This window comes from Agelaius tricolor, unplaced genomic scaffold (genome assembly GCF_023055355.1).
Source record: "Agelaius tricolor isolate 1412-34295 unplaced genomic scaffold, bAgeTri1.0.p SCAF_9, whole genome shotgun sequence".
Taxonomy (NCBI): Eukaryota; Metazoa; Chordata; class Aves; order Passeriformes; family Icteridae; genus Agelaius; species Agelaius tricolor.
The window spans coordinates 42,571,920-42,594,849 of NW_027269269.1; the positions used below are offsets into that span (position 1 = coordinate 42,571,920).

Below are 22,930 nucleotides of genomic sequence, written 5' to 3' on the forward strand. Positions count from 1 at the left end.
GACAGAGCCTCCAGTAGTTGTTTGCTGAAAAACTTGTGCAGCAGAACAAGTTTTTATACAAAATGTACAACCTGTACAATTAAAACATGGTCTGTCCAGGTCCTTGCTACAATTTCAGTATGCAGAACACCCATCTGATCCATTGAGCAGATTTAATTCTAGCCCACAGTCAGGGGAAAAGCCTGCAAAAAGATGAGGTAATCATTCAATGGATTTCTTGCAGCTTGTTATTTGTGGGATTTTTTTAAAGAAATGCCTCCCAAATTGCCTTGCTATCCAGACGGACACGACTGCACTGCTCGTTTCACATACACTTGGCAGCTTACCTAAGGTGAAAATAGATATCTCAAGATATCTCACACACCTCAAGAGATGGATGTGTTGACAAAGAGAAGATGCTGGAAGGTACAATACCTTTTCATACCTCCACAATCTGTGATTTGTCTGTTTTTGTCTCTGGTTTTGATCTTCGTTGTCATGTACCATATTGAGCAAGAAGATCAGCAAAGAGCAAGCGGTGCGTGGCTTTCATCAGCACATAGATGCAATTTGTCAGTGTTAGCATTTCAGGACTCATCTCTCCTCCAGGTTAATCTGATTAGACTGTGTGTCACAGCTTCCTGTAAGTCAGCTTGCTGCCAATAGAGTCCAGCCAAGGAAGAGTTCATTCCTGCAAAGTGTTCTGCTTCTCTTTCAGCTGGAGTTCCAGTGTGTCATCACTGACATCAAACCAGTTTTCTTCTCCTCTGGATAAAATTCAATAATGTGCATAAATAATCACATTAAACTTGCCAGTTTCCAAAGCAGAGTTTCAGTTTTAGACAAAACTTGGAATGGTTTTGAGCACACAATTCTTTGAACATTTCCATGCTTTGTGTTTTTCCTGTTATGCAGCTGTTGTGAACGGTTTTGGGCAGATCGAGTGACCTGTGCAGCAGTCAGCTGAATCACAGCAGAGATTTAAAAGTCACTCCCATGGGTGATGAACAGGCACAACACAGACCTTCCTAATCCCTCTTTGTCCTGGCTGGCTGCTGGAACATGGTGCTGGGTCACAGCTCATATGGGAGATGAGGAGGCAGATAACTCTGCCATCAGCACAATCTGCTCCTTATCTGCTCACAAGGCAGAAGGCCCTGTTCCCCATATGCCCACTGAAGCCTACCAGAGGGAGAAACCCCTCAGATATGAAGACATCCAGCTCCTGTTATACAGACTTTCTCTTTTCTCTTCCAGGACTGACATACTGCATGAATTGCACTCAAATTTAAGAGGCACCCCACAAAAAATAAAGATCATATGCATTCAATGATGATTTATACCTCAACATATTTTTTATGGTGAAGTTTTGCTTCCAGTAATTAATTTCATTCCATTTCAGAAAGCCAGACACCAGAAGATTATGTTCTTTAGAAGTGATTACCTCCACAACAATTGCATGCCTATTCAACAAGTTGATTTTCCATCAGTACAGTAATGTTTATTGCACTTGAAGCTTGCTGTTTGCCAGGGAGGTACAGAGATTCAGCTGGCTTTGGACTAACCAATACTCCCTAGGCATTCTAAGTCATGCCAGTTACTTCCTTTGGTCCCCTTTGCAGCACCTTATATTTGGTTAAATAACATCTTTATGTACATAGTGCACTATCCTCTTACTCCAAGTATGGTATAATATCTTCTTTTTTTAATTAAACTTACAATTGCTTTCAACTCTTAACATCATACATTAGGTCCTTAAAGTACCTCAAGGAGCAATAACATTTTGTAAAATTATTTCATTTCATGAAAAAAAAGAATGATACTATGTGATAGATATGGAAAAAATGATGAAATCCCTTCAAAATGTAAGATAGAATAGAATTCTAGAAACTATTGTTAATTTTTGGTGATTAATTGCTAAATTTATACCAAACTATAAAGCAAGAAGTAATTACTTTTCTACATTAACTATTCTATATGTGTATGTGTCATTTTTCCCAGTATGGTGCTGATCTCATTCTCATCCAGATCAATAGTAATTTTTCAACTTAGTTCAATGGGTGTTAGATAAGCTTTTCTGGGAAAAGTACTTTCCACAAACCTATTGAAAACAAAGACATTTTCCATGTAAAAAGATATCTACATGATTATCCATTAAAGTAACAATGCAATTCTTATATTACAGGTCACAGTTCTAAGGACTTGCACCCAAAGTAGCTGCATTCTCTTGAGACATATCCTCTGCTTTTTGCAATGCCATTTTCTAACATTTCCTTGGCCTAAATGCACAAAAAATTTAGCAGCAGGAGTCACAGTCCTAGAAGTGTAGTGAACACATTTCAGGGTTTTAGTGGTAAAGTACCATTTTGCTTCTCAGTGGAGAAGCCACTTCAGTATATTCCATTATTAATTTAAAAATTAATTCAGATCAAGACATCTTCTCTGAAGGACTCTTAGTTGAAGCTATAAATTGGGGGCTTGTTACATCTGTTAAAAAAATATCACTTCACTTTCATCAATTTCATCCTTCATTAAGAATATTTTTTAGACTTTAAGAAAGAGAAAGGGAACTTATCTCTATGTATCAGTCATCTCTTAGCATGTCTGGTACATGGATTTGTAAAGCAGCATTTATCATAGGTTTGACCTAGAAGGGACCTGAAATATCACCCAGTTCCAAACCCCCTGCCCTGGTCAGGGACACCTTCCACCAGACCAGGTTGTTCAGAGCCCCATCCAAGCTAGCCTTCAAAACTTCCAGAGATGGAGTACCCAGAACTTCTTTGGGCAACCTCAGCTCTTTCAGCCTGTCAAGTTCTTCCATCTATCTTTATGCCATGCTAATATCCAATCACAGACCCACGTGCTGACTTGATAGTGGACTTGAATACAAGAATTTGGTAAAGTCACTACCTTAAAATGAAGATGTAAGAGTCAAGAGACTGACAGATCCTTCACGATGTTCATATAAAAATATTTGTAGTTGGATTTAAATATAATATAATCCCATTCTCTGATGCTTAAACCTCAGGAAGTTTTTTATCCAGTACCAGGTGGGTGATCTGGTTTTGTTTCTTATGAGTTAAAAATTAAAACACTCCAGTATCTCTCCCCAGATGAAAAGGGGGGGTGATAAAATGACTTTGGCAGGTACCTGGTGTACAGGTAAGGTCAACCCACCTCACTCCTTTAAAACTTGTAGGCTATTTGGGACAATCTGTCCAAACTCCTCTAGGTCCCAAACACACCCCTGAGCCCATCCTACTGTGAACCACAAGTCTGAGCAAACTTATTCTTGGATTACTGTACCCCTTGTTATCCAAAAAGAGGGAGAAATATAGTTTTCATTAAATGTCTGAAATAATATTTTCAACTCAATTCAGTAACACTGAAGTTTCAACTCAATTTTCTCATTAGCACCCTGACTCAGAGGGGTAGGTTCAGTTGTTAGATCAGGGAACTGTGAAACCAAGGATTATAGCTTTGTTTATGGATTAGGTACTCCTGTACTTAGTGTGACATGAAAAAGGCCTTTGTGGAGTTAATGATTCATCCAGTGATTTCTGAATCACAGAATACCACTGATAAGCACCTAAGAAACGACAGTTCCAGAGGATGAGGGAGTATTCACAGTGTAATAAAAAGCAGAGTAAAGTGCAATTTGGGGGGTTGTGTGGTGATATTTCTGTTGATACTGCTTCTTCAGTGCTGAAACCCAGCTCCATAATCTATAGCTCCTTGAAGAAGCATTTTTTTATTTGGCATTTCAGTTTTGCATTCAATTAACAGGCTGTTTTACCCTGGAAGCCAGACAAAGCCAAGGCATTGTCTCTGGAACCTGCAGGTTTTGATGTGACATATTTGATCCGACCTCCATTCCCCAAGCAGCATTATCCTTCTGAAAACAAAACAATCCAAAAATCACGTACATGACAGAGAGACATTTTCCTCTCATAATAAAGTGCACATCTTAAAGCTTGCTGAGATGCTATTTGGCATTGTGAAAAAAAACCCCAACACTGCAGCACAGTAGGCATCTCAAAGAGAAAAGGGACATTGAAGGCAAGAGAAAACTGTCTACAAAATCAATGAGACGAAAAAATAAACACTCCAGCGAAGCACTGAATGTTCAGTGTGTCTTATACAATTCTTTTAATATAAAAACAGAAACTGACATTTGATTTAACTGAGGAATTAGATAATTCTGACTTCAAAGGAGGAGAAGAAGATTGAACTGACAGATGAAATCAGCTACAAAAGGGTGTTCTTTACCCATCATCAGTAGAAAAGGAACTGAGGATTGAAATCCCTTCCCAGAAATCACTGCTGGCCAGAAAAACCCCGTTTATTAGGAACATTCTGATTTTGAAAGTGCCCTAGTGTAATGTTTAATCTCATTAAAAATATTATTTTATTCTTTTTTTCTTTTTCCTAAATTAGGACTGACACCCCCACAGCTGTATGTTCTTGTATAGTTCTAATGCAATCTCCCTGTTCGTTTCTCTAATTTTCCAAAAAGCATTCAACACCTAGCAGGTATCTACCAAAAGCTTTCTTTACCTGTCTCTGAAAAATGAAGAGTCTTGAAATTCATGAATGTAACTCAGTGAGCTGTTACATTATCAGAATAATTATAAGAAAGTCAGCATAGGAATCAAATTTCTTCTATGCATGGCAGAAGTAAGGAAAACTTAAATTCCCTGAGACATTTGATTTGCTGCAGCTGTAATGATTCTTAGCTAGGAAAAAAAAAAGGAACAGGATTTTTCTGTTTGGCATCTACTTAGAAAACAATAATGCTACTTCAATTTAGTTTTTTTAATATTATTGAATTTCCAAATCCTATATGAGCAGAAACAGGCAGGGGGAAAGACAGATAAAAAACTTTTTCTCTATTCTAACTTGTGGGTTTATTGATTTTACTTTTATCTTAACACGTGTACTTTCATTTGATGCAAAAATAAAATAACTTCCACATAATCTTAGAAACTGATGCAATGATTCAAAAAGAGCTTTTTTTAACACATGTAAGAAATAATTATACCTTAATTTTTCAGGAATGATGGTTAGTTGGCTTATATTTTCTATTTCCATAGCAAGCACAGAATATGTATTTCTCCACAGTTTTGCTGACATCTGCTTTGTATGCATCACATCCATACATCTTTTTGATTTGTCATCTTTCTCCTCCTTGTCAGAGGTGAATAAAGGACCTGACCATAAACTTAACTTTAATATTAAATATTTGTGCCAAGAATCCCTACTCTGATTTCTGAGTACTGGAGAGACTAGTCCAAATCCAGGTCTTTTGAAAAGCAGTGCTGATTCTTCCTAGGCTGCAGAGTGTCAGGGATGTTTTCCTGCCTGACATTAAACAGCAGTTATGTTTTCTTCTACTTCTATTAAAAATTAATGAGATCAGAAGGACATAAAAAGCTTTGTTGTTCTAAATTGCTTCTAAAGTACTTCCAGAACACAGCTATGTGAGAAAGCCTTTTAGCAGCAGAAATATTGCCATTTGAGAATCTAGAACCCACTTTCCAGAGGTGGTAATGACATTTCCAAGAAGAGTGAAAATGTTTGAGGAAATTTTCTTAATTAGATGAGAGATAATATGCTCAAATTGTTGGGAGATACTTTGTGCGGGAAAGGGAATGAGAGAGGAGAGAACAATCCAGAGTAGGTGCAAAGTAACACAGATAAAACATTTCCTCCAAAGGCTCTCAGAAGTTAGAATTTGAGATCTTGTATAATCCATGGGATGCAAGAGGCTGCCCACAGCTCTTGCCTGATGGAAAACAGTTGGGGAGGATTTGATATTTCTATCCTATCTTATAAAGAAAGGATTACTTATTGGGCTGAATTTTGGGCACTAGAGAAGAATGGAGTGCTTAATTTTACATATTAGAAACAGATTCATTGGTTATACTTAGAATTATTTTAAGCTGCTTTTACGAAAAATATATAGCAAAGAAGATAGATGTTAGACTGGAGATGCATATGTTCTGTAATAAAAATCCTACATATGATAATAATTAAGGTTTCTTTAACTCCTAATTTCACACTAAGTAGATGAGAGCACTTCTTTATCTTGCACTGAGTAGTTTTACCAACAGCAGCAATACAAACAGTGCAGAATTTTCTTTGTGTTAACCTCCTGTCAAACCAAAACTCTCTGGTCCATCACCAGGTCTAATTCATGCAGTGAAATTAATATACAATATTTACTCATAGCAGTTCTGAATTTTCGATATTAATTTTAATTAGAAAATCAAAAGTGAAGACAGATTCTTCATGATGTAAAGTAAACTGACCACAGTAATTAAGAAAACTGACATCTTATGCCTCATGTGCAAGTCACAGAGGATCACAGAGAGAAATCCTCCTTAAAATAAAACTGACAGAAGATGCTGTAAGAGAATGTAATAAAAGTCTAGGAAACAATGAAAGTGCACTGTGCATCCTTCCCAACAGGAAGAAGCTGGTTCCTGCAGATCTTCAATTATATCTCAAAACATAGTTCTTCAAGAAGAAGCTCACTTTGAAAGATCCACAGAGGATGTTTCTGGGAGAAAGGATATCTAAGATCAAAGTTTTGTCTCCATAACTGAGTCTAAGGACACAGATAAGAATCTACAGGCAGAAGACACAATTAGAAACAAACCTGAAGGTAAAGCAAGCCACTACATTTTGTTACGGGTGTTAATTCATGACAAAGGAACTAGGATGATTTTCAAACACTTAGAGATGAAAACCAAATATTATGTTTTGCTGCACTGTTTCTGGTCATCCTGAAAGTCTGATGGAGTTGGAAAAATCTAAACCATATGAAAACATGTTGAAAGAACAAAAACTCCTAGATAAAAAAGACAGACAGACAGACAGATAGACAGATGGATAGATAGATATAGATAGATGAATAGCTCTTTGAATTACCAACAATTGGATGTTTATTTTGATGATAATGAAACACCAGCTTACATACAAAGGATATTACTCCCATATTTAGTTTCAACATTTTACTACCAGAACAGGCAGCATTAACTTAGACAAAAGCAGTATTTGGCTCCAACAATACTGACCACTATTGATATTTCCAGACAATAAATAATAACATGGTTTCTGCTCATAGGATGAAAAGTGCAACTCCTTTTTGGCCTGGCTGATGACTTCTCTTTTGCCTTCACACAAACATGAGCATTTTCATGATGTTCTACTTTTTCTCTGTATGGCATGTGCTTAGAATTCAGAAGAAAAGAAATAATAACTTTAAAGAGAACACAACCACAGAATAGTTTGGGTTGGAAGGGTCCTGTGGAGATCACCCAGCCCAACTGCCCTGGCAAGGAGGGGTCACCTCAATCAGGTGACACAGGAATGTGTCCATACACATTTGGAATATTTCCAGAGAGGGAGAATCCAGGACCTCCCTGGGCAGCTGTTCCAGTGCTCTGCCACCATCATGGAAAATTCTTCCTCTTGCTGAGATGGTGCTTCCTGTGTTTTATTTTGTGGTCATTGCTGCTCCTTCTGTCACTGAGCACCACCAAAAAGAGTCTGGCACCAACCTCTTGGCACCCACCTTGGTGATATTTATGTGCATTGATGAGATCCCCCTCAGGCTTCTCCAGAGGAAACAAGCCCAGCTTCCAGAGTCTCTCCTCATTAAAAGTCATCCAGACAAGGATGAGTTAATTAATTTCTGTTAATTAATTGCAAAGCTTGTGATCTTAGGGAAACTGCTGAAAATTTTTCAAATCTGAATCCTCACAAAAGAGCCTATTTTTCAAAACTCAAACTCTTCATGGGAGAAAGCAATTTTAGAACTCTTTTTTTTCCTGTGTTCCAAAATGACAGTTCAAAATTGTTTCCATCTTGATATATCAAAAGGAAATAAAAAAATCATCATATTTTAAAGTGTATGATTTTTTTTCTTGTGGGGGAAAAAAATCATATTTAGATATTTTAAATTTGCATCCTAAAGGGAACAATGAAAAGGCAGCTACATGGAAGGGATTCATTGGACAAAGATTTCCAGGGGAATTTGAGGGAGCTATGCAAGTGGCTCCAAATGAAATTAGGATTCAGGAGCCCTGGGGCTGGCAACTTCCAAAGAGGTTGGGTCTGTAAGAGATTCAGGAAACTTGAAGTTCCTTTCTTAAACTGCATTAATTCAAATACAGGAATACTTCAAGTATTCAAATACCTCAATATTCAAATACTTCAAGCTAATTTCATAGAGCTCTATCAAGGAAAGCTATTTTCAGACAGATTAATTTGGGCACATAATAGCACCAGAAACACTGTTGGTAAATCAATGATAATGGTAATTATGCTGCCTTGACTCTTGTCACAGTCCACTACCTTTTGTACAACTGCAATATGTCAGTCTCCTCACTAAAACAACTTTCACTGCTCTGTGCCTTGCTGACCAGAATTGTACTAAATGTGGGATAAAAACAGTGTCCATGTGGAAGCAAAGAAGTGGCTGTGGAAAAACTCCAAATTGTGTTGTTACTAAACAAATGGCATTATCATAGGGAGTAAAAATATAACAATAGCTTTTGTTTCTCAGGATTAAGCTATGTGCAAGTTTGTTACTATGCTGATATTGTGTATCTACAGGATTTAAAACAAATGCAGCCTTGCAGGATTGCCAGTGAAATCACTTGTTCCATGCTCTCTCTGCAGGATGCAAAACATTATCTACTCAGTTACATAAATATATCTTACATACCCAACCAGATCCCAACATGGGTACAAAAAGATCTTCCCCGTTTTGCTTATAAGTTTTTTTGTTTCATTTTCAGCATTAAGAACCCAATTTGAAGTATACATACTGTTCTTAACAACAGCAAATGTTTGCAGCAGCAGACACAATTATAGAAATGTATTAAGAGAAGGGTGTTTCAGAGCCAAATTCCCTGCTTCTTAAAAATGTCTGGTTGCTGGATCAAGGCTTTATTGAATGTATCTCTCCTCAGTGTTGAATTTGGGGATAGCATAACCTATGAAAATAATGATAAAATATAGTTTACCCATTAATAGCATAAACTAACCAGAAAGGAATTTCCTTTCTGATTGCTAATTTATTCTGAAGTAAGAGCTGGCGCTTCCAGGACAGCTGAAGCCATGGGATGTTCTGTGCTGCTCCACAGACCTGATGTAAATAACCACAACAGCACACGTCAGATGCACCATGGTTGCACAAGGAGTGGTGCAGCCTTCTGCATCACACTCAGCTGCCCACATTCTCCCAAAACCAGGAAAATTTGCTCTCAGCCATCTGAAAATGGCATATGTCTACACAACAGGTTATGGCAGAGTGAAAAGGTACCCAAAGATACAAATGGGCTGCTCCAAACCCATCGGCAGCCCGGCTGCAGCGTTCAGCAGCTCACTGTAACTGAAGTTATCCTTTTTGTTTCCAGACATTTCCTGTGAAAGCTCATAGAAAATCAAAGTGTCTCAGAGACATTTGCTTCAAAACAAACTGTCTCCTCACACAAAGATCAATATAGCATAAAGGAAGGAGTGAAATCTTGTTTATAGCTACCAAAGATTGAATACGTATTTCTGTCTTTGCTGTATTTAAGGCACTCTTGCCAAGTTCTGAAAATCAGTTTCCTTCATTACTGGTTTGGGACTGAGGACTAATCATTGCAGGTTTTGTGCTTCTAGCTGGCAGAATCCTCTCTAGGCATCATGGATCTAGAGATTTTATTGTTCTAGTTCATACCTATTTCACCAATATGTGAAAGCCTTTGAAAATAATTCAAAAAATATTCTGTGTGATGGTTGGACTACTGTTTTATTTGTATTTACTTTTGTTGCAGTTTGAAAGGCCAAAAAATATTTGAGGTTTTCCATATCAACAAACTGAACATATTTGGCCTGGGTAACAAGGAGCACAAAAGAAGGAAACACTGATTATGGCCTGGCAGATGAAAATGCCTTGAGCTGCCTTCGGCTAGAATAGTAAATGGTTGAATAGCCCAAGGCTGTGTTAAACAAATGACCAACAAAACTTGTCAGCACAAGTAGGTGACTTTTATTTTCAAATAATTAAGTATAGCAAAATAAAAATCAGTGAACAGGTATGCAACATGGTTTTCCTGATATCTTCAAAAGACCCAGTGAAAAAGGATTGAAGAGAAGGAAGAAGAAACAATGTATACTCTTCAAAAACATTCAGTAGCAAAATAAAAATTTTGGGAAAAGAATGAAGGAGAGAGTGAAAAGTGATTTTTTTGTCCAAATGTCAGTCATGTGTTAAGAGAAAATATAATAACAACTGTGCAAACTTCAGCTTATTTTTAACTTCAAGTCTGTGAAGGGGGGAGAAGATCACACTGTGAGATAGAACTGTTTTCTAGGAAAAAAAGTTAACAATCAATCTGCAATAATAGTTCTCATGGGCTACAACTGAGAAACTGCTATCCCATTTGCAGCATGTTTTCAAAAAAAAATCTCATTATGTCCTTCAGACAGAAAGAAGTATTGAACTTAAAACCCAAGACTGAACTCTTGGAGCATATCAAAAAAAGTGCAGAAAGGGGAGTAGCATAAAAGGTGTTGGTTGGATGAACAGATACACATCTTTCCTTTTGGTCCTTCATGTGTATCCTTCTATGTCAAGTACATATTTCAGACCAAATGGGATTTCAGTCTTCAGTCTTTCTATCCAGTACACAGTTCATCAGTTGCTGGTTTTTGTTTTAAGGGAGAGAAAACAAATGAGCAGACACAAAGCAGAATTATGAATTTTTACTCACTGAGGGTAGTGGTCAGCTTAAGATAAGTAATTTTGCATGAGAAAGATCTTGTATTGCTCTGTGCATCTTAATCCTCCAAAACTGTGAAACACAGGAAGGGATATGCAATCTTGCTTCTTTCCTGTTGAATTACCTGTCTTGATGGGGAAAAGCCACTTATTACAGATGTTAGTTCTTTGTGTGGAACCCATAAAATGTTTCTAAAAGAACCAATTAATACTTACTGAGGGCAACATATAATTTGTATCATAATACTAATAATAGAGAAAGAGAAGAAAGAAACTAGAAATTAAAAATAAAATAATTATTTTAAGTGGGCATTATTCCATTGATAGCCTATGATGATATTTCTAGACTCTGCATTCAAGTGTTATTAAAGTGTTCAAAACAACTAGGAAAAAAATAGGTTAAACTTCCTTTATTACCCCACCAGCTTTCATAGTGACTTTTTTTTCTTGCCACCTATTTTTCACTGTTTATGCCCCTCAAGAGTGATGCCTCAAGGTCAAAGTAGTGCAAACTCATGCTCACTTCACCACCAGTTTTGCTCTTCCAAGCAGTTCAAAGTAAGCTCCAATTCTAGTTCCAATTTGTCTCTTGTGGGAAGGATGTTGAGTGTCATTTTTTTTTCCTCAGTACTGTGATGTGAAATAGATGTGTGTTGTCAGGCTTCTGAGAGATTTGAGGAAAGGAAGCAACTGATTTTTAAACCAGACTTGTGCATTTATTACCCATCAACATGAAAGTCACTGGGAAAAAAATGGGAAATTACAAGATATTGCTGTCCTCCAAAAATGCTGAAAATTCAACACACTCATCACAAGAATTCTGTGGTTTCCACCCAGTTACTTGGTGTTTTAGGAATTTTTGACTTTTTTTGTAATAGCTACTAGCTAGTTGGGGCAGATATTGTTTTGCTTATTTTTGTGCAAAGACAGTTGTTTGGTTTGAGCTTTTTAAGAATTTTTCTCAGGGCACTGTTCCTTTATTGTGTTTAAATGTTGTAACTATCAGCAGCCATATGCATAAGGATGATGGGCACTTGCCCTTTTGCTTTGAACTCGCCTTATTTCTCCAGTACATGTTCTTTTTAGGAATTTTGCTCTTAAATGACCTCTGCCTGTCTTTCTCCAGGCAACAGCACAAACAGGATTTCCCCAATAAATTGAAAATTATGCGAATATGGCCCAACAATTCATTCAGTCCAACAGGTAGGAAAATCATCATTCTCCAGTGTGACAAAAAGCTGTCTTTTGTCTTCTGTGTCACAAAATGAAATGACTTCAAAAAATCAGTGTCAGGAAGGAATCTCATGGGGTGTTCATGAATACTCATCTTGATTTTTTTTTTTTACTGATTCCTTTTAATAGCACGGCCTTATGCTCCTTTACGTGTTTTGGACAGAATTTACTCTAAATCATGGCACCTAAAAAGCTGGAAAAGGGACTTGAGGGTACTGGTAGGCAGCAAGCTCAGCATGAGCCAGCAGCATGCCCTGGCAGCCAAAAAGGCCTCCAGCACCCTAAGCAGCATTAACAGGAGCACAGCCAGCACAGCACTGCCTGAAAAGAAACCCCAAGCATTTATTACTGTATCAGGGAAAGAGGAGGGTTGGCAAGAGCACAAGACAGTGCATTCCACCAGCAATTCGCTGTCTCAAAAAGCCTCCTGGTTGTAAATGCTGTCATGTAAGACACACCCCCATGGATCATGTCCTGCCTGGTGCTCTGCTCTGCTGGTGCAACCTCTGTAGTTGTAGATGGCATTTTAGTTCAAGAGTTACATAAAAAGCCACGTTTACACAGCCATTCTCACACATTTCTTACCAACTGAGCAACAAGAGCCATTATGATACAAAAGGCAGTCATATCTGCTGTTAGCATCTACAGGCAATAAAAAAGTTCAGAGTATTGGATCTTACTGATTTTTTATTTAGCTAGATCAGCTTGGATACAATGGGCAGTCTGAATAGGTAGAAGGTATAGCAATTGCAGTTAGTATGTCTGTTCTTCAAAAATATTATAATGTATTTCTCATAAACAGAATATTACATAAAAATAGTATGAACTGATAAAAGACAGAAAAGTGTGGGATCTCAGCACATCGTTCCCGATGTCCAGAGATGCCAGGAGAACCCTTGGGGGTCTCGAAAACCCTGGAATGTTGCCAAGAGTGCTTGGTGGCTTGATTTTGATCCATCCACAGAAGTAACAAGAGTCTGAGGACAAGAGAATCACTTTAGAGTACAAGGTGTAAAAGAGACACATTTAGAGGGTGAGATATAGACTTTAAGGTTTTTGGTACAGGGGGGTTATGGAGACAAGATGGAGAGATCGGGGCGTGTCTTGTCCTTCTTCTTTCTTCTTCTTGTCCTCCATCTCCTGTGATGATGTTGGCACTTAGAGATTGGTTTCTAGTGAAGGTGCACTTGCCAACATGGGCGAAAAGCATTGGGAAATAAAGGTAAATATTGTATACGTAGGTTTTAGTATAAAAAGACATGACCGCCCCGTGGGTGGTCAGAGAGTGCCTGTGACTGCCTGCAGATCAGACCTCTGTTGGGCAGACAGAAAATTTTTGTAGATAAGAAATAATAAACAACCTGAAGACCGAAAGCTGAAGAGTCCAGACTCGTCCTTTGCATCGCGCCCACCAAAGAACCACTCTACCCGTGTCGGGGCAGAGACAGACAGCCAGACCCGACAGAAAAGCTTCATTCTAAGATAAGAAATTCAGACAGAAGTACCATCTTCCTCTGGTTTCCAGCACTGGCTTTTCCAAATAGAATGCATGACTGAGACCCAAAAGGGGCCCAGAAGTATGGACACAGGCCCACGGTGAGCTCAAAAGCCATAGCCTAATCTCTTAAAGAGATGCTAAGATACACCAGTATGAGTTCCTACCTAAAAAATATTTTATAGCTCATATTTATATAGCTTTTAGCTTAAATTCAACTGAAAAGCTCCAAGGACTGAACTGGAACAACTCTTCAATCCTTACTGGGAGCCATTTCTGGTCATCTGGCTAATTATGATCCTAGTAGACAAAGTGTCTGACTTCTTAATCAAATGTAAACTCACAGCACTTTGCAGACATAATTTTCTGGAAAGAAATAGAAGCACAGTCAGCAGTGATTGCCATTCAAATTAAAGGTGAAATATGGCAGGAAATATTCTGGCCATTAGGAAACATCCTGACAGCAAAGATATCTGAAAATTGTTGCAAATCTAGGCATGCCATTAAACATATATTTGTGATAAAGACAGTGAAACAACTACAATTTTCCATTTTAGAAGCTCCAGTATGATTTCTCTTCATCTTTTCTGTATTGTCAGATTACAAAGTTCGTATTCTCAAACTATTACTTTGCAGTCTGGTTTTGGAGTTAAATCAGAATCTAGTCACAGCGACAATCTCACCACAAAAATTTTTAAAGAGCATTTCAGCAAAGGATCTTAAGTAAATGTTTAGCTTGAAAAAATACTAGAAACCATCAGTCTTTCCAAGGAGCTGTATATTGTAAAATGGTTTTAAGGAATATATTCTTGCAGACTGACTTCTGCCTCCTAAAGACATGCACATATGGAATGATGTCTTATATAAATACCAGATTTGTGTGCACAGATGCGCGTGCGTGTCTGCAAACTCAGATGAGTCTTCAGTTTTCAAAAATTCAGCACTGGAATTCGTGCACTAGATTGAACCTTTCCTATTTCTGCAATGCAGGGTTTCATTTCAGAAGTGTTTTTTTCTAGGCCATTGTTCCCCAAACAGGTGTAGTGGTGACATAAGTGCCTCTTTGCTCAGGCACATTTCTTTCTTGCGAATAATTTCATGGATGCAACATCTCATTTGCCCACTTGAATCACTGGTAATGAGAAAGTGTGGAATGCAATGTTATTTCTGGAACAGGTGTCAGCCACCCAGAGCCCATTGAAAGCCTCTAAGAAGACTACCCACAAGCTATAGTTTTATTCCAGTATACAAGGATAACTTCCAGTTCACACCATTATGTGTCCTAGTGCTTCTTGACCTCTTGTCACCTCAGCTCTTCAGATTGATATGATTCCATGGATAGAGAGCTGCCTTGTCTATTCCCTTATAGGTGGAAGAAAGAATGGTTCCATGACTTATAGCTGCCTGACAGGGCTGGTGATAAGGTCATGTCTGCACAGTAAAGAAGTTTCTTTTTCTCCTATCTCCTACATCCCTTTGTGCAGATGATCAAGATAAATCCATTTCATTTAGCTTTCTAGAAAATAAGTTTATAATAAAGCTTGGCCAGAAATACCATAGCTTTTTCTATTATTTTCCACATGTTCCCATTGTCCTTTACCCTTGCACTTCTGCTCCTTTTCACTTTGCTAAATCCTAAACACCACACCATAAAACAAAAGGAGCTACCAATGTTCATACACAAATGATCAGCTGTTATATTTCTAAGCTAAAAACAGGTGATGCCACTTAAATAAGAATACAAAGTTGTGGTATAACAGTTTCAGGCAAGTAAAGACATGGGAAATTAAGGAAATTCATTGGACAGGGTTTGAACCTTGCAGCTGGATGAACAAGATAAATGATAACAAGCTTTAGTGAAAGCAAGACTAAACAACAGCCTTCACCAAGGAAAAAAATATTCTGAATGCTGTATATCAGCAATGCACAAAGTCACAGAACAGATGATCCAGGAGTTTAACAACAATAAAATTAGCTTTAGAATCTCCAGAGCTTTACAAACAACATTATAATAAAAAACAACAAACCAGATAAGGTATTTCTGCCTGCATATAAACAACCAATGTCATACTACTCCTTTCTTAATGTAGAAGTTATGATTTATTTGTAAAATAAAGATAGAATCCATATTCATGGAAGTGGAAACACTGCTATGCATATTATGGGAGAGAATTTGTTTATTTAAATGGTGAAAAAAAACCCAATCAAAGCTTATGCATGTAAAACATTAATAACTACTCAATATGCCACATGCACCCAAAACATTTGAACCAAACAGAATAGTCTTTGCTGGCCAACCCAACCATCTTTGTGGGATGATATTTTTTAGTACCAGATCCTGCGGATTCTCACTTGAATGGCATTTCAGGTACACTAACTCAAAAGGAAACAACATCATCAACCAGGATGGTCTTTTAATGCCTGTTTTGTGGCCCATGTTAAATCTTTGTTGGTCTAAAAATATAGATAAAAGACAAAACTTGTGACCAACTTCCATTTCCATTGACAAAGCCAAAGACTATTGGACAGTTTATCTTTGCTCACACAGTACTGTGCCTTCAAAAGCAAAGTACAGATTGATTAAAACTTCTACAAAACGCTCCTTAATTCTTGAGATAGAGATAATTACTCCAGAGAAGACCTGAGACTCACCAGTAGAACAGTGTACAAAAAAACCCCCCAAAATGTCATTACTTGAGTTCAGTGTACTAATTAAATAGAGAATTATGCTTTCCACAGCTGTTAGTCCAGTGCCTTTCAATAGAACATTCAGCTCAGGTCTTGTAGAGAGAAATAGCTCCCTTCACAAAATATGGTACTCAATTTCAGAAAAAAAGTGATTCAAATACGTAGAAAAAATTAACTGTCCATTTGTAGGATTATTTCGACAGGCCTTCAATGACAATAAACCAAGATTATTGGCAGAAGCTTGACTCTAGCTTCAAATTATTTTTTAATAGTAATCAGATAAAATTTCCAATTTCATCATCCTTTATTTTGAAATCTGGTTTCTTAGCTATGAGGTGGCATTTAAAACTTTTGCCTTTCTCCTAGCTCACTCATGTTCATAGGTTTAAAGCATTTCAAAATAAAAGAATGATTGTCACTGGAAAATGAGGTTTTTTTGCATAGTCATTGTCCTTTTTATTTGCTAGACAATCTCATTGTGATATGATCACATCTTCCCTTCAAACTTCTCAGGGACACGAGATCATGTTTGTAAATGCTTTCCATTTCAGTGTTGTAAAGCCAAGTCAAAGATGCAGGGATAAAGAATATGTGGAAGCATAATAACACTCTGAAGACACTAAACAGCAGCATAAGAGATCTTAGAATATTAACTATTTTTCTTCAACCCAGCAGGAAGATTTTTTAAAGGAGCCATGTTCTAAAAACATAGATCTTGAGAGCTTTTCTGGCTGAATTTCTAGCCTTTTCTTTTTTCTCACAAAGGCTCTTACAAAAAAAAATATTTTCTAGGACACAAAAGAGAATTGAGGACTAAAAACTGAGTAATTTGTTCGACCCTGCAGAAATCTTACATTACTTCTCCAGAAAACCTGCTTTGTAGGAGGTTTTCACTTACCTCATTACATACAGGGCAAGATGCATCTTTGTTCTGAATTTCATTTAAATCTGAAAACACCATTCATAAGTTTCTAGCAAAATACCCTCTCTTCATCAAATCAGGGACATAGTTGACATGACTTGTGGTTCCGCAGTTATTTGCCTAAAATCAAAATTGGGAAATGATTACAGGAAGGTTCAAGCTGGAGATGTGTCCACAGAAGCCTGAAAAAAACAAAAAAGCACAAAGTGAAGCAAATCAAAATTAAGTAGAGTAAGCAGGCTACAGTCACAGTGAGTCTTTGAGTTGTAGAGTGAAAAATAAGTATTAATACTAAAACATGGATATTGATGGAGACTTACAGGCAATTTCATTTTTTGTTTGCATAAAAATGGAGACTAGAAAAAATCAAATAAAGGAAAGGGAAAATAGTCACAAAAGCAGGTTTGCAGTTACTGGTGATTTCCTCTCACAGGTTAAAGAAATCATTAGATGTGAAAATATTATGGTTAAAAGGACAGAGTTCTAGTGTAATGGCAAAGAAAATTATCTTCCAAGGACTTTGGAACACAAGTTCTGAAAAGTAGTGCTGCTTAAACGTTTCAACATTCGTTTTCATTCCCAGTACTACAAAATTATACCTAGAAATGTTCTTTAAAAGTTTAAGTCTTATAACGCTATTAATAAACTTACTGTACTTTATTTTATATACTTTGAAAAGCAATGGAAGGAAACAGCTTGCTAATAGAGAAAATAAACTCACTATATGTTTTTGATTTTTTCACACACACAGAAAAACCTCTTATTCCTCTAAATGTACTTGGTTTTAGAAAGAAAAAAAAAAGGCCATTAATTTAAATCTGACAGGCAAGAAATCATACACAGTTTTCAGGGCCTAAAATGTCACCCAGTCTGGGGGTGTACAGAGATCACCATCTCCCCTTTGAGGTGGTCCATGTCACAAAGCCTGGATAGAGTCCAAACTCTCACAGAAAGCCCCTGAGTAGCATTCACCCTGTTTAGGAAAAGTTATGTGCAGCATGGAATGGGATAAAAATTAAGTTATTTTTATAACACAAGAGGGTGTAGGACGCAGCACTTCGAGCAGTCAATAGATGCTGCTAATTTTGATTTTTCACCTCCAAGAGCCAACACGTGATTATGTTTTCTGTTATTTCAGAGCAATTTGATTTTCCCAGACTATTTGCCACTTGCTCAGATGATAAATTACTGTTGCAGTTCCTTGTTTATACACCTCTTGGTGGTATCTCTGGATGCCTCTGGCATCTAGATTCCCACAGTTATCATTGACACAGTTTCCAGATGTACTTCTCAAGGACTTCTCCAGGAAGTTTCCCATTCACAGAGCTACTTCCAGGCCCAGCTTTCAAGCTGAGAGGCCTCCCTCTGTCACTATTTTCAGATATTTCCCCCAGCAATTTGACCTATTTAACCAGGCCACCTTATTCCTGCTCACATCAACATGTTCTAGAGGGCTTAGAGGTTATCTTGGAAACATTTTCTGCTGCCATCAATACTTTTGTAGCCCTAGCAAGGTCTGGTCACCTAAGACAATCCAGAAAATCTAAGAGGACAGGAGGGAAAACTGAAAAGATTTTAAATTCAAGGTGCACAGATGAAGTAAAAGAAAGTCCTTCCCATATTGATTAAGCCATTATTAGAGACTCAAAAATTTTTCTTTTCCTTTCAGTAAAGACTTCAACCCTCAGCATTTGATACTGAATTTTCATGAATTTGGAAATCCCACTGAATCAGAGACTGGCCTATCAGAAAAAAACTGTGTCAGCAAGTTGGAAGAATGAAACTTTTTTCTTTCTATAATCATCTCAGCATTAACAGGTGCATGTTTGACAATTTGCAGACAGAATAAAGACTAAGGAAATGGAGAAGCAATTGGTCTAACCATGCAGTCATTTACCCAAGCAAGCTATTTCCATTTAAATCAAAAAGCTTTGCTTACCTGAGCAAGTATTTCCCACCTACATAACAACTTGCAAAAATGGAACCGAAGTCATCCCAGTAAAGTATTACTTCTGAGTAAAGGGAAAACAGATGAATAATGTTTCAATGAGATAAGCAAAATTTTAACCAAATTTTATATTTGACAGTATATTAAATGTATCACAGAGCAATCCTCCTGAGGAATCAACATTTGAAATAATCTCTAGGCAACAGAGCACTTGCTCCCTGCTGTAGTTATTGTAATGTCTGGTTTTTGAGTTGCAGTTTGTTTGTTTAGACAATTTAATTAAAGAGCTGAGTTTGAAACAAACTTTTCTCCATTGTGAATTCTGTCTAGGATACAATTCTATCCAGTTTTCTTGTCTTGAAAAATCTACTTGGGAACATAGCTGGAATAAACATGTATATACCTTACCAAGTTAGTCTGAGCATATAGATGTTCATCTACTGAAGAGTTTCTAATGCTACATGAAAACCATTTGTGTTCAAACAGTGAACTAAGGAGGAATGCAATTGTGAATTTTGGCAAGAATGGTGTTTCTGTTTTAATAGAATTCCCACAATAGTTGCCTAATTAAGAGCTAGCTTGAGACAAAAGGTAGTAATATTGAAAATATGGAACATTAGGAGTTTCAGGCATAGGAACATTATGATATACTGGCATAGAGGGATGAAAGTGTATTCTTTTCACTGTCTTATTTTCAGGAGATTCAGGAAACCTGAGGGCTGCTTCTGGCAATTCACCTGGATGCCCTTTTTCCCTTTTATCAGTTTCATTGTGTTTTACAGAATGTACAACGGCCTGTGGTGGCATAAGATCACCCACAGCGCCTAAATCTGAGTCTAGCAGTGCACAGAACACACATATGCAAGGCATCCATCTCAGGAGGGACAGAAAATAACTTCAGAATAAAAAGCAGAAAGGCAGATTGTGACATTGGCCTGCACCGGAGGGGGTATGAAATGCCATTTTCTTGTGGGAAAACACTGAGCCTTCCTGATTTCCATAGGAGTTCCCAGTTCTTTTTAGATGGTGTGCTTATACCATCATGCCCTGGTATTTTAGTCAGCTCTTCCCCATGTATCAAACCAACCATAACATCAAAGGCAAACCAGAACAAAGAACAGCCTGAAGTGGTGTCACACACACAGGTGGCAACAAATCCCTTTTTGCCTTCTTCATTCCTGTGGGCATTCATCAGGGCCAGGAACAATCTGTTGTTTCTCAGGTTCAGCTACACAGGTTTTTTTTATTAAAAAACCCAAACCCCACCTACTTCGAAATAAACCACAGCAAACTAAGTCACCATGAACTCTTTACATCTGTTCAATACATAATAATGAAGTGCAGGCTCATGGAATTCCCTTGTTTTGCCAAGTCATTAGTTACATTGGCAAAGATGATTTCAGGGAAAGGCAGTGGTGCTGGATTGAAAATGATGTTTACACTTTTGTTCTGTTACAGTGTTTTATTATTACCGATGTAAGTTCCTAAGCCTCAGATTTCTGGTGTCAGAAAATCCACATGGACAAGTGGGATGGAGGAGTGCCTGTTGCTCCTTGGGAAAAGTAGGATCTTGCTTCCACTGCAGAATGAAAGTGTTGAGAGGAAAATTAGGTAAATATATAACAGCATGGAACTTCATGTTAGCAAATTCAGGAGGTTTCAAAGTAAGCTGGCAAAAGGTCAGTACCTTAAACAGCTGTGCCTTGCTAGTGAAAGCCCTTGATTTCACTAATGGCACTTCCCATTCAGTCAATTCAGTCATTTGTCATTTTGTGGTAAAAAAACTCATGCATTTTCACTCAGAACAACAAAAAGACGCACACACAAATTTTGATAAACAATAAACAGGTGAGAAAGTATGTAAACAGCAAAGCACAGAACAAGGAAACCACACAGTTATTTGTAGCTGCAAACATCTTACTTAGAAAAATAGAGGTGGAATCCATTGAAAGACAGCTCTGAAGGGCAGAGGAGCCAAAAAAATTGGCAAGTCTTCAAAGACAACCTCCTCCAAGTGCAGGAATAGTCCATTCCAACTGGTAATATAAATAGTAGGCATTATGAGTTGTCATTTGATCTGTAAATTAGTTCTAACAGAATGGATCATAATTACCTTTGTATTATTTAAATAAACAAACTAATCAAGGGAATGACAAATATGGAAAAGAAAAATAAAAATCTCTAAATCCAAAGAAAGAACAACTACTCCCATTCTACAAGGCAAGAAATGTGGACTTTGGATAATGTTACATCCTGGTTCTTCTCTCCAGAATATTCCCCAAAGAAACAGACTTAAACTCCTCTATCAGTAACTCTCCACCTTTTTCCCCCCAAAGTTTGCGCTCACTGCTGGGTTCTCCACCACCCCCAAGCCATCACCTGAGCTTCTCCACCCTCCCTGTGCTGTTGCTGTGACCATGGGTGCTCCTCCCCCAGCTGCGTGGCCTAGCCCAGTATCCCAGATCACTGACTATCACTCCACAGTGTTACACAACATGCTTGCAGGTGAAGGGTGTCTCCTCATCCCAGAGCTCCTCTTGCACCCACCACTGTCTCCACAAGAAGTTGCATCAAATCTGCACCTTCAAACTAACTAAAATTGACTGTGTGCTCCTTCCAATCCAAACATGATGAACTACCTCTCATTCCCTATACAATCTTCTAGACATGTTGCCTTTTTTTTCCAAATGGCTTCCAAAACCTTTGGGGTTTTTGGGTTTTGATATATTGACTTTTTGGATATTTGGTTTAACACTGACAGCTGAGACAAATTTATTTTAGCACTGGACCCAAGAAAGTCCAGGAGTTGTAAAAGACCTGCTGATAATATATTCTTTAATGAATTTTGTCACTTACATCATTCTGCTATAGGATCTTACAAAAGCAGACTTAAATGAGCACAAGATAAAAACTTCTTCTATGATGACTATTACAGTATTATTAATAAAATGACATTCTTATTTTTCAGTCGCAGGAAGAGCACTTTTCTCCCCCATATATTCTACGTATGATACATGTTTAGATGAAATATGTTTCCTATTTCTATAGTTGTAGGATTAAAACACATCCTCCATCTGAGGAAATTCACTCTAAAGGAGTTTATCAATCAAAACAAAAAAGCCACATGTAAGAAGTCAGCCACAGCAGAACTGATACATTGTTTGGAGTGGTTGTCTTTAGATAACAGTAACTTACATGGATTAACATGTAGAGTTTGATTTTAACAAAAAAGAACCTTAGAAAAAAGTGTTTGAACTATTTAAAGTACCAAACTATTTTTTGAGAGGTTTAAAAAAAATCCCTATCACAGAACTCAAGAGAAATTGAAGCACGGAAATTTTCTAAGATGGTTTACACTGGGGGGAGGAAAGAAGAAGGGGCTAAGAAGTTAAAGACAGAAGAATAAGGTCCTGTGACTCACAGACTCTTCCTCCAAAACCCCTATGTTTGATTCATTCAGTTCCCTCTCATCCAGGGAGAAGATCACATTCCATACTATGCAAGCCCTATGATCCCAATAATAACATCCATTGTCCTAACCAAGCTATCCTAACCAGGCAGGTGATGACAGCAGGGGCAGGAAGGGAATAGCACTGCACATAAATCACACAAGACTAGCAGAGAAAAAAAAATTATTGAGGCATTTGTTGCAAATCCTGTGCACTGACTTGTCTCCCAGTAAGGAAAGGGATCTTGGAACTGGTTCTGATATTAAGGCAAAGGGCAAGAGTTGAGTTACAAGGCAAGAAACAAGGTGCTGCAGAAGTTCCATCAATGGAGGAACAAGCTCCAAGGAGTTGCAAAAAACAAACAAACAAAAAAAAGCTACACAAAGAAATTGAACTGTTCTATGTATAGCATGATAGCTAGAGAGTTTAACAA

At 37.6% G+C, this 22,930-nt stretch overlaps 1 long non-coding RNA gene across 1 annotated transcript; it reads right to left on the reverse strand.

Annotated features, from left to right (window-relative positions):
- Positions 1–13,461: 13,461 nt before the first annotated feature.
- On the reverse strand, positions 13,462–21,899 carry LOC139593076 (uncharacterized). The gene is made up of 3 exons (XR_011680201.1): positions 20,521–21,899; positions 19,040–19,112; positions 13,462–17,220 (listed from the first exon to the last, which is right to left on the reverse strand). It is a non-coding gene; the product is annotated as an uncharacterized lncRNA (long non-coding RNA).
- Between the last annotated feature and the right edge of the window lie 1,031 nt (positions 21,900–22,930).